This window comes from Alligator mississippiensis, chromosome 1, assembly GCF_030867095.1.
Source record: "Alligator mississippiensis isolate rAllMis1 chromosome 1, rAllMis1, whole genome shotgun sequence".
Classification (NCBI taxonomy): domain Eukaryota; kingdom Metazoa; phylum Chordata; order Crocodylia; family Alligatoridae; genus Alligator; species Alligator mississippiensis.
Genome location: NC_081824.1, coordinates 477,015,063 through 477,026,576, shown reverse-complemented (window position 1 = coordinate 477,026,576; position 11,514 = coordinate 477,015,063).

The window sequence follows — 11,514 nt, the reverse complement described above, 5'->3', positions numbered from 1 at the left end:
CAGAGCGGCGGTGGTTAGAGTCACCCAGCAAGGTGGGAGTCCTAGCTCGTCCTGCGAGGAAGACGTGTCCAGAGATGGTTGCGGTGGTGAGGCATCTTTGTTGTGGGCATCGCTGTGGATCTGGCCCTCCTGCCAGGACTCCCAGGAGCGTGTGCCGTCCCCGCTGGCGGACACCGTCTCAGCGTCCCAGATAGCGGAGGTTTCTGCGTCACGGAGCTGACCTGGCCGCCCCTTTTAAAAGGCTGGAAAAACAAGCAACAGCTCTGCTGACGAAGCTTTCAAGTCTCTGAGCTTGTAGTTCTCCGTGGACTTTGTTCTGAAGAGGAGAAAACAGTATTGCTAGCAGGAACAACACACGCGTGGCACCACTGGACTCTCTCTGCCTTTCCTGGCTCACGAGTCGGTCCACCGAGCACCGCCAGGCCGGGCGTCTTACCTTGTTCTCGCAGGACCTGGGCAAGTCATTTAAGACTGAAGTGTACAGAAAGGTAGGAACACAATTATCGCTCCTGGAAAAAATGATCTTTCCGTGGTCAGATGAGGACAACCTTGCACGGAGGCATTTCAGACACCAACATCCCCATCCGCTAAGAGCCACCCCTCTCTGGAGGGGGACACGGCCTCTGTTTCCACCGTCTGGGCGACGTGCCACCAGACCAGCACGGCTGGAAGCAAAGCTGATGATCGGCTCCCTTTGGAGAAGGGTTTCTGGCAATGGAGACCCCTGGGGCAGTGCAAGTTGGGAAAGCCTTGGGGCATGCAGGTTGGCTTCTGAATCTTTCAGCTACGTTCCCAAATGACCCGTGTCTGGGATTTCTAACAGAAATGTTTCCACTGAAGTAAACTGAGTCTTCTCAGCCTTCCAGACGGGCGCCGGTTACATCTCCTCCCCCGGTGCAGTGGGGAGTGTGGAGGTCTCTGTCCATCTCATGAATAACATTGGCATGCCCTCCACCCCACTGATCCCTCTCCACCTTCTGACGCTGCCTCAGTTTCCATGTCCAGTCACTGGGGGAACTTCAACCAAAACAGGTTGAAAACCCCTGGAGGAGTAGGTTGGAGCACCAGAAAGCATGAGCAGATCCTCCTGCCTTGACATCCACCCAGGCCCCTCATAGGTGGAAAAGCACTGGACCTGACTGCTTACAGACTCCTTCTCCTGGTCCATGCACACAGTGATGTGCAAAGCTTCAGGACACAACAAGGGCAGTATTTTATGTTCCCTCTCAGCTGTCGCTGTGAAGAGCAACAGCATCACCTTGCTAAAGGGGACTGATGTGCCTCACTCCTTTTTATGGACAGAGAATACTGTACCCCATCAGGTCCAAACTCAAAGTGCCGGGGAAGCGTGAAATCACAGCATGTCCAAGCACCACCCATGAGCCCAAGTGGAGACCAACACAACGAGTCAAAGACACACCTGGATATGCACTAAATAAATATTTATTATTTATTAATTAAACTTAATTATCTTAATTACAGAACTACAGCATTATGGAGGATGGCCCAGGGCATGGAGGTGGAGGGCAGACCCGCAGCAGCAGGAGAAGTCAATGCACTGGCCAGCAACGTGGCTACACGAGCCATTCCTGGAGGACGAGCAGGAGACGGCGAATGTCCTGGTGTCTCACCACAAACACAGGATCGCCTCATTTCAGAGACAGCCGCAGCAGTGCTGGAGACACACTGGATCCCCCCGTTTCAGGGAAGGAGCAGCAGCGCTGTGCAGGCACCGGATCTCCCTGTTCCTGAGGACAAGCAGCGGTGCTGTGGAGTCACTGATCTCCTGGAGGAGGAAGAGGAGGAGACGACACGGGATCCCCGGACTTGTCCTCCTCCCCTATGCTGCCAACACCTCTGTTCAGTTGCTGCAGACTCAAGAAGGAAGAAGCCTTCTGGGACAGCCGCAGTGATGGCCTCCCACGATGCATTCTGCCTGCCACCATTTGCAACAGCTTCCACTTATGTTTTGTCTCCAACAGCCTCTTGCCATGAGCGGACAAGTTCCTGACGGCCACCAAGCCCCAGCAGTGGGAGCACCCCATGTCTGGGAGCAGCTCCCCACTCAGGTCACTAGCCAGAGCTTCAGCTGGCCCTATTTATAGAGGAGCTGCTGACTGCAGCTGACCAATCACATAGGCTCTATCCATATATGGTCATCCAATTGTCCTATAGCCATCCAAACATCCATATATGGCCATCAGGTGTGGTGACCATGGATTGTTCACATTTGGACAGCTCCTCCCCAGTTAATCCTGGTGAGAAAATGGGGAAAGCCCAGGTGCATCCCACACCCCTCTTTCACTCTTGCAAAATCAGGACTCTGGTTGCAACCAACACCAGTCACGCTAAAATCCCACTTGGCCGTATTCATTTCATCCTCCCCCTCAGCTTGTGGGGACATCCCTTCCCTCCGGGATCGTGCCTGGGCCCACGAGCTCTTCTTTCCCTAAACCCCCTCCTCTCTGGGCACAAACCAACTTGGGACTGAGCACGAAGCTCCAACTCTTTGGTCTCTCTCAAGTCAAGGGGAGAGCTGGCATTGAGCCGTCACTGCCTCCCTCCTCTGGCTGCCCCTGTATGTCAGTGGTATGTGAGCTGTTTTACTGAGACTTATACTTGAATGTAGTTACGAGAGTCCGGAGGAAATCAGTCCGTCCGTCAGTCCTTAGTGAGACACCTCACAAGTTCGTTGGTTATGAGTTCACCCTGGCGGTTTCCTCACAAAGGCCTAGGCTAGGCTCTGACATCAGACCCCTAAGTCAAGACACAGGGCCAGTGACTTCATAGACACTTGGGTCTTCAGGCCAGGTGAATACCACAGAGGAGCTCACTTATGTACAGCACAAAGCATCCCAGCTCAGTAACGCAACCTCACACAGCCCTCTGCAGTGACCTCCCTCGAGGGTTTCCCCTCACAACCCCTCTTAGCGTTTGTTCTTCCAAGAGACACTTGGCCAACTTCTCAGATCAGATTTGGGGATCAGGCTGAGCCCGGGAAGAACACAACATGGCATGTCTAGGGGGACAGGGACAAGCAGAGGGTAGTAGTGTGGATTTGCTAAGGTGGGGTTGGCGGCTGCCACGTTGTGGGAGGGGGATGTCCTGTGTTTCCGGTAAGGACAGACCTCGGCGTGAGATAGGGGTCTGGATTTGCTGAGATCAGAACGGAGAGGAGCGATGACTGAACGGAAGAGGACATCTCAGGGGATCCACTGACTCCCCACTTCTCCAAATCAGGAGGCTGAATGCAGTGCTCCTCCACTGAAAGGAGGGGATCTGATACTTCTCCAGAGCACCAGACCACTGTCTCCACTGCTCCCATGTCCTAGTCCCAGGGATCCACATGGCTTTTGGCCACCTTTGGCCATATAAGAAAACACACATGCATGGCCAAACATGGCCATAAACCCACTCAGGAGTCCCGTGCCCATGTAAGGGCAATGCCCAGAGTCATAATAGCTGTGTGTTCCCTATGTGGGCGCTTGGACTGGATGGGGACACATCTGATGGCCATATATGGACAAGCCGAGTCTGGTTGGCCCCCGGTGAGTGATGACGTGGGACCGGGCTGGCCAGCAGCTCCCTTATAAAAGGGCCCAAGCGCTGAGCCCCTCTCTGAAGCTAAGGACTTCCCATGAAAGGGAGAAGCTCCTCGAGAGTAGTGTTGTCACGAGAGAAACCACATGCGAAGGGCTCGGGGGAAGCGAGGCAGAAGGACCGGTGCAGAGAGGGGCCGCCACAGGCTGCGGAGGGCAGAGCATAGGCTTGGAGAGAAGAAATGGCGAAGAAGGATCTGGCTGGAGAAGACGCCAAGGCAGGCACTCCTAAAGGAGGAGGTGCTGGAAGAGAGGCCGGACCACCGTGTTTGGGACATAGATGCGGGGGCCTGTGGACACAAACAAGCTCCTGCTTGGGCAGAAGCTGAATATCCTAACGAGGCACACCCCCGAATAATGACCTGGAGGATACTGCAGCTATAAGAGTCTATCAGATGGACTGTGTGTGCTGGGGGAGGAGAAGGGATGGAGACATTGCCTTTACACTCAGCATCCGTGTAAAATAGGAAAACGCTAGGAAGAAAGAAGCCTCTGCATGCTCAGGGCAGGGAGCCAAACAGCGACACATCCTGCTGAGACGGGGCAATCAGGAACAGACCCAAGAGCTTGGAAAAGTCACTGGCACTAAATCTAACAGCAGAAACCCTCTTCCTGCTACCACGCAGCCACAAGAAGAGTGGCTCAAGACCAAGGCAGCGCACCCCAGCTGTGTTTCCCGAGCCAAACTGGTCTTTGGTGGAAACTCAGAGTCTCCTAGACCTCCAAAGAGAAGATCAGCTCCTTCTTGCACATGTGTTCCCTGTCTGATCCTGCCAGCAGCTCCTGGTCCTTTCTGACCGATGTCCCCAGAGCCTTTTCGTTTCATTAAATAAAGATCATTTTCTCAGGATTGTGATCTTCTCCTTATCTTGTGTGATCATTCCTTGTTTTAATAAGATAAATACAGATCAATAGATGAACTGTTCAGTTCCACTATTTGGAGCAAGTCTTGATAAGAGAGTGGCCTCCCCAGGGGCCACCACCCCTGCACTTTTCACTGCCCTGTGGTGCAACACATACACGTGACAGGAGTTTGCTTTCATGAATTTGGGGTGCAGTTCCCCTCAAACCCCTGCACCGACCTCCTTGAAACGTAGCAAGCTTTATGCTCCTAGCAGAGGCTACTGTCCCTGCACATTACATTAAAATCAGACAAAAAACAACAGCGTTACAGATATTTCATTGATTCCCCATGATACCCTATGGCCGGATCTCCGAAGCTTTTCCGAAGCGCTTTGGAAAGCCTAACGAAGCCAGCGCTTCGATCTGGACATGCTGCTTTGGATGCCGAAGCATCTAAAGCTTCTCCAGATCTGAAGCATGGTTTGATGCCTCGCACAGCCCTAAGCCAACCTGTAACACAAGTGTCCCACTTGGAGGCAAGGCCCTACGAGGAGAGCCGGAGAGACCGAATCTCATCGGCCGGCACCAGAGCAGGCTGAGAGGTGATCTTGTGGCCGCCTATCATTTCATCAGGGAAGTGCAGCAGGGACTAGGAGATGCTCTATTCACTAGGGCACCCCCTCCAGTAACTAGGAACAGCGGCCACAAATCGATGGAGAGCAGGTTTAGGTTGGACGTTAGAAAGAGCTTCTTCATAGTGAGGGTTGCCAGAATCTGGAAAGGGCTCCCAAGGGAGGTGATGCTCTCCCCCACCCTGGGGGGCTTCAAGCGGAGACAGGACCAGACTGGATATGTGCAGTGACATCCTCTGCAAGGCCCTGGGGATCCCTCCACTCCTGTGACATGATTTCGTCTGCTCCAGTGTATTGCAGGCTCAGCCCATACCTGAAAGGTCTTCTCTTGGCAATAAAATCCTCAGTAAGGGCCTGGGGTGGTTTTTAGAAGCCTTTACCATGTGGCACATAAGAGAGGATGTTCCCGGCAGGATCCCAGGTACCATCCCTGTCCCACATGACGTGATGTCCAGGAATCAGAGGGATCTTCAGGCCCCAAGGCTGCAGCAAGAATGATTATAACAAACCTGGCGGCTGCCCTGTCCTCAGCACAAAGAGGACTTCCAGCCCCAGCCCCTTTCCCTCAGGGCACCTGGCAAGAGCTCCACATTTAAGGCCTGTGGAGGGGCATGTTTAACTCCATGGCTGTCTCTGGAGCAGCCAGCAGGGCCCTTTCTCATCATAAGAGTCACTTTACTGCCTCCCAAAATCTTCTTGTGGCAGATCGAGTGACTTCAGCCACAATCCTGGAACAGACACCCCCAAAATAGACCGAGTAGCATCCTCCCTTCTCTGTGCTCTCCGCCCGTGAGGACCACCCAGCTGAGCAGCGCAGCACCCCCATGCCTGCAGCAATGCCCAGGGGGGTTTATTTAACAGACAGCAGCTGCACTCTGGGCAGAGAAGAAATCTGTATGATGCCAATGATATCTACTGGCCTCGGTTGGGTGTAAATGGTGTGTTGACCCCGTGGCTTTCTCAGACCATGGACTGGGGAGGACAAGGAAACATGGGACTGGAGGGGACCTCTTCGGTCATGGCTACATCCTTGCCAGTGCAAGCAATCTCACTATATGATCCCAGGCTCAAATCCGCCAATCGGTCAGCTCCCTTCTCAGCCTGCCTCTCCCTAGGATGAACAAGCCAGTACCTTCACTTTCTTCCGTTCAGCAAGCTCCACATTTCCCTGATCAGCCCAGGAAGTCTTGTCTGGACTCGTTCCACTTCTGGCACCCGGGGGGCTCCAGTCGCACACGGCTGCCGTCCTTCCAGAAGTGGATGCCTCAAGTCTGCCTGCACTTTTGCCTCTGCTTTTGTGCACACACTTTGTATCTATAACTCCCCAGCCCTGGGAACTCAGGCCGATGCTGTGTTTAAGAGGAGCTTGCATGTAGACATACTCCAGTCACATTTAGTGATGCCTCCTGTCCCCTGGTCCCATGGTCTCCTAGATCTGGCAATGGGAGTTTCCAAGACAGTGGAGGCAAAGCGGAGAGGAGACTGCTCTCAGACTTCAGCTCTATGATCCCCCTCAGCCACTGAGGAGGCTGCACAGAGCCACTGTCCCCAGGACACCAGCGGTGGCAGAGCCACAACGACAGGCAACTCCACTTCTCCCCCCGTTCCCTGCATTGGACAGAGCTGGAGGTCGCTCCATCCCACGGCTGCATCCCAGTGCAGACAGCAAGCCACTGCAGGGCACCTGAGACATTTTAAAGCACAACAGGGCTTCTACCTCTGTTTCCAGCAGAAACACCCCTTTTTTAAGTATTTTAGACTGCAGCTGCACAGTGAAATGCTTCAAATATTACATCTACCTCCACCCCTATGTGATGGATAGAGAGCACCATAGATAAAAGCCAGTGCCAGGACTGCAGGGAAGTCTTCATTAGTGACAGTCAGCATTGACTTCAGCAGCACGGGACATCTCTGCCCAAACCACCAGTCCCTTCAGCTGTACCTCACCTAGTGTGGAAGCAAGATGGATGAGCAATGTCCTTCTTTATGCCCAGTAGTCTTGCGCTGGGATTTTTTTGTGCTCACAGATGGGGCCCTGAGTTCCAGCTCTTGGCACACAAGCAGATCTTAACTTTTGCATCGAGGGAACTCATTCATGTCTCAGGGAAGAAGAGTGGAGAAGGTTTTGGTAAGGTTTGGTCCAAGCAGAGATGACTCTTGAATCTGAGCTGTGTCTCTCTGTAACACAAACACATCTGTGGCTTGTTGATAAAAGTATTTCCGAGCCTCCAGATTTCTGCAGGCAAGTTGGCAGAGGACACCTCTCCGTAAGGCCCTGACAGACATCTTGGGAGACACAAAACTAATAAGCAGCTCTGCCCACACGTAGGAAGTGTAACAGCAGACGAGGACATGATGGGCCCTGGGAGGGGTGAGAAGCTGCATGCCAGGATCCAGATACAGCTCCTTTGTGGACACTCGAAGCTCTGCCTGGAGCCCAGCTCTGATGTGAGCACAGCCGCAGGGAGGGCAGGGGAGGGGTTTGTCACAGTGGCACTGTGAAACCCGAAATTGCCACTAATGCTATCATGTACACCACACCAGTAAGCGGCCTCATCGTCTGCTTGGGCGTCGGTGATGGTTAGATAGCGAATGGCACCGGAGCTGGAGCCAGCGAATCGATCTGAGGCTCCATCCCCTTTGCTGCCTGAACCGTACCGTAGAAATCGCGGGGCCTGGTCAGGTCTCTGTTGGTACAACCAACACTGTAACTCCTGTACTGACTGCTCAGCGGGCAGGGGAGTTTAATGGTGTTTCCCAGGGACAGACTCTGAGGGCGCCTGTGTCAGGGTGGGCTGCGAGAAGGAATCTGGAAGGATGACAGCCATTCATCTATTATCATAATTACACCTCTATTATGCAGCACATTGCAAGAGAATAAAGGCATGAAATAATGAAAATTAAGCAAAGCAATGCAGACATTTGCAGAAGTGTTTTATGGGTTACCCGAGCAGTACATGAGCAGCACGAGGAGGAGCGGGGCCCAGGCCATGGCAGGAATCCAGACTAGCTCGGCTTCCCCAGCCAAGCGGGTTTGTGGCTGGGACCCTCTTCTCATCTGTTCAATCCCCACCGCTGAGATCAGCCCCTTCGTGCAAATCTGTGCCTGCTCACTGGCTGCTGCTGCCAGTCCTTCCCCCCTCTTACTCCAAAACTACCACCAATGCCTCCATGTTACTGTGAAAATAGGAACAAACTCTGGTATTATGACAGTGTAGGACACAGAATGCAAGAGCTGGTTAGCCAGATGCATGATTATCCAGAGGCGATCCTCTCCCCAAAGACCACCCATAGAGTAAGATCTACCTGCTTCTTTCCTGCGCCTTTGCACTGAATTCAAGCACAGGCTCCCAAAACCTTGGCCAACCACAGCCCATCCTCCATCAGGACAAGCTCTCACAGAGGTGTGTTGCACAGGTGTACAGCTCAGGGCACCACTGCGTGTTTTAACTGGTTTTTTCTTGGCTTAGAAACAATTTGCCATTCCAGGGCCATGCAGCACCCCATGCCCACCCATTTTACCTCTCTTTAAACCAACTGTGGGCAGAGAAGTGGTTCAGAGAGGGAGTCAGAACAGAAGCATGTCCGATCTGACATGAAACTTCATGCCTCCCCATGGAGCTGTTGCTCTGATGTTATGTCCCCATTAATGGGCTCCAGGGATTTGCTTATAGAAAGCTCTCTCGCTCTGCAGAGAAGGGTACATGCATCTGTGGGGATCTGAATGGAAGCAAGGCTTGGTTTGGCACAGCGTCTAATGGAGATGATTCCTTCACCTGGGAGACACTTGTGTATGACTCCAAGCCATCCTGGGGGTGTGAATGCTGGGAGAGCTGAGGGGCTCCCGACCTACAGCCCTTGGCAAGCAAGCGAGGAGGGAACGAACAAGTGTCCACGATGGAGAGCAGAGAACTGATAAAGGGAAGCAGCTGCGTTGCCTCTCAGCAAAGGATGTAATGGCAGAGCAAGACGAGACAAGACCCATTGCTTTGTTGACTCGCAAAACTGCATTGCATAGAGCGCTGGTCCCAGCCCTGCGCTGTCCTGTGGAGCACGGGAGGATTTTTCCTTTTTATGTGAGTTGCCTGAAGTCTTTGTTGGGAGAGGCGCCATTTAAATCTAATACATTAATAAATACAAAATAAGAAACAAGTGGCCAAACTCACACCTATTCCTGGTAGGAAAAAATCCCAGAGGCAAAGCTCCAGCATGGACCACAACGTGATCCCAGAAAGGGGATGTGCCCCAGCCCTTCGCAGTGGTGAGAGCAAGGGAGACATGCTAGTGCAAGAAGGAATCTAGGAAATGCCATCTTTGAAGGAAGAGGACTTGAGATGGCTCATTCAAATGGGGCCAACAGGAGCGTTATTTGCTCTGGTCTTTGGGATGAACTGGCTTTGGTTTTCCATTTCAGACTTCACGGCCCTGGAGTCTACCAGTTCTCTCAGACCTGAGTGCATATGTGATGACTCCTGGGCATCTTTATATGTGCCCTGGGATGATACAGTGGTGGGGGAGGAAGGATTTGAATTAGAGAGGCTCTCAAGATCCACTCTAAATAAAACACCAGCAATGTCTCATGCATTCAGCATCCTGGGCTTTGAAACAGGGGCTCTTTAAGTAAACCTTGTTGAAGGAGTTTTAGTGAAAGGGCTCCCACAACCGAAATGTGGGGACACTACAGACATGCGATGCCAAGGCTGCTGGGCTGCTCTCCTTCGAACGCGGCAGCAGGCTCCATTTCAGAAGCCATCGATCCCCTTGCACATAGAGAGAGGCTCCCTGTGGGCTCCCAGGCACCATACGTGTCCCAGATGGCTTGATCTCCGGGAACCAGATGGGTACCTGCGCACCACGGGTGAAGAGAGAATTACTACTGTTGCATGTGGAAAGCAGGTTTTTAAACCTAGTGCCCCAAGAATTGCCACAACACCCGGTTGTTCAATAGCAGAAAGGCTTTAATAACAATACCACAAGCAAACTTATCAAACCAAATGACAGGAAAAGACTCCTTCCCAAAATAAAATGAGCTACTACACAAAGTCCTAGTACATATTCAGCAGCAACAGCGTTCTCTCACCAATGCCGGCGAAGGAAGCTGGTCCAGTTGTGCAGCTTTCCCCACGCAGGATCCGGTGCTGGTTACGCTGGGTGCGATGTAGCAGTGATCTCTCTCTGCTTCTCCTGCAGCACACACTTTGCTGGCAAATTCTGTTAGTTCTTATATTGTTTCATTGTATAACTTCAAAGCATTTTTTCTTGATAGTTGGCCACTTAGAGTCCAAACCAACAGGGAGAAAAGGGTGTTGATCATATCACAACTAGTAATTGCTGGCTCCTGTTCTTGCATTGTCTAGGTGTAAAACTTGTGCATCCCTGCAGACCCTATAATTGTCGGTCTGAGCAGTTGGACAGGATACTTAGAGGTGTCACCAAACCTGTCGTGGGGTATCTGTATATCAACCGGGCACATTTGCAGTAGCTTGTACAGGTGAGGGTTTGTTGTTCAAACTCCAGACACACATTGAATGGTTCAGACATTTTGAACACCCTACCCCTTAGGATGTTAGTTGGGAGAAGTGTTTGTCACATACAGGACATGTTTCTGTATCTTTTACAAGTTTCTCTTGAGATGCATATTTAGCCTTTTGTTCCCTGTAGCTGCTAGGTCAATTGAAATGCGTATGTAGCTTTCTTTTTTGGGGTTTAAACTTCATTGCAGAACAAGAAGGAAGTTTTTGTTACTTCCCCACTTGCCATCTGACACCTCCAGGGCAGGAGTCCTACCTGACCAACACAGCAAAGAGCTACTTGGCACAGCTCACAAAGACACTCTCACGGCCCCAGAGGGACAGTCTTCCATCTCCAGCTCCCTCTGTGCAAAAATGAAGTTGATTTCCTACCTAGAGGGACTCCTTACCATCTATACTTTTCCCAGAGCTTGACAAAGGGACTGTGATCCCAAAAGCTTGCAGAAAAGCACAATTTTCTTGTGATTCTCCAGTTGGTGTAATGAAAGGTATCATTTTGGGACCAAGAGCTCTAGTTTTTTGAATGTCTATGTAGCTTTCTTACCCACAGTATGTGTCTGCTTCTGCTATCTGCCTCTCTCTTGTGCCTTTGTAGAGACCCCCAAACAAGTCCCCAGATTTGGCCAAAGCCCACTGTCCCCCATTACAAAAATCTCACAAAGGTGTATTTTCCAGGGCACCGGGGGGTACTTCAACTTTTATTTAGTTTAGAAACTATCTGAAAGTCCAGCACCCTGCAGTGCCATCATCACTGATTTTCCTTCCCTCCGACTGAACCTGGAAGACAGAATTTGCTCACCGAGCGTCAGGATGGAAGCACACATGACCCGAGATGACGCTCCACATCGCTATGTATTCATTGTTCTGATTTCCCATCCTCATCAGGACGTCCATGGGGTCCAATGCTTT